This window comes from Belonocnema kinseyi, chromosome 4 (assembly GCF_010883055.1).
Source record: "Belonocnema kinseyi isolate 2016_QV_RU_SX_M_011 chromosome 4, B_treatae_v1, whole genome shotgun sequence".
NCBI lineage: Eukaryota > Metazoa > Arthropoda > Insecta > Hymenoptera > Cynipidae > Belonocnema > Belonocnema kinseyi.
Genome location: NC_046660.1, coordinates 51133601 through 51134993, shown reverse-complemented (window position 1 = coordinate 51134993; position 1393 = coordinate 51133601). Strand labels below are relative to the sequence as shown.

The window sequence follows — 1393 nt, the reverse complement described above, 5'->3', positions numbered from 1 at the left end:
TAATATTTTCGGCTTTAAAATTCGTTTTTTGAACATTTAACTATTCGGTTGAACATTTATAATTCCATTTTTGCATTTTCGAGTTATTTTTTCCCGTTCCACAGATTTGGAAATCAATTTTTGAAATCAAATCTGTGAAAGCTTCAAATGTTTATAAAATTTGTTAAATATATCAGCGAAATCTTTCTGCAATCTTTAAACTTTTAAATAATCTTTGGAATATTTATTAAATCTTTAGAAATCTTGGAAATCATTGAAATATTTACAAATAATTAAAAGTTGTTCCGAATTTCAGTGAAATAAATTCAATGTTTGCGAATTCGTCGAAATCTATTAATTATCTGAATAAAATCTTTCAGAAATATTCTAAATCTTTTTAAATCTTTGATATTTGGGAAATCCTTGAAATATTCTGAGAAGTTTTAAACCTTTTGAAATCTTTATGAAATTTTTGTGAAACCTGTGTAAAATCATTAAAATCTTCCTTAAATCCGTTGAAATGCTTTCAAAATTTCAAAATATTTGAAATATTTTTAAATCTTCGAAATATTTGTGAAATCATTCAAATATTTTGAAAATTAAATATATTAGTGACATCTTTCTGAATTCTTTAAACCTTTGCAAAGTCTTTGAAATCTTTCGTGAGCGCTTAGAAATCTTTGAAATGTTTTAAAATCTTCGAAATATTTGTGAAATCTTTGCGAAATCATTACAATATTTTGATAATTTTGAAAGCATGGAAATCTTTGAAATATTTGTAAAATATTTGAAATTTCACTGAAATATTTTAAATGTATTTGTAATCTCTGAGAAATTTTTGAAAACTCGTTTAAAATCTTTTGAAATCTGTGAAACCTTTTATAATTTTTTAAAATCTTTTAAAAGAGCTTTGAGGTCTTGGAAATCTTTGAAATCTTGTGAAAAGCTTCTAATTTTTGCAAAATCTGCTAAATATATCACTGAAATATTTCTGGAATCTTTAAAATTTTGCAAAGTCTTTGAAATCTTTCTTAAATCTTTAGAAATCTTGAAAATCATCCAAAAATCATTGACATATTTTGAAACATTGAAATATATTAAATATTTTTAAGTCTTTCAAATATTTGTGAAACCTTTATAAAATGGAATTTCTATGAAATTTTTGCGAAATCTTCGGAAGTTTTGTAAAATATTCTTAAATCCATTCAAATCTTACACGAAATTTTTTCGAATTTCGGTGTAATAATTAAAGTCCTTGAAAATTCGTCGGAATCTATTAATTATGCTAATAAAATCTTTCAAACATTTTTTGAAATTTTTTTTTTTTTTTGAATCTTTGAGATCTTGAAAATCCTTGAAATATTCTGAAGTTTCAAATCTTTTGAAATCTTTATGGAATTTTGTGAAATCTGTG

The 1393-nt window shown here is 23.1% G+C and overlaps 1 protein-coding gene across 3 annotated transcripts in view; it reads right to left on the bottom strand.

The window, feature by feature from the left end:
• Positions 1 to 1393, bottom strand: part of LOC117170684 (transcription initiation factor TFIID subunit 3-like) — a 51150-nt gene that overhangs the window by 40860 nt on the left and 8897 nt on the right. The gene's annotated exons all lie outside the window — the stretch shown is intronic.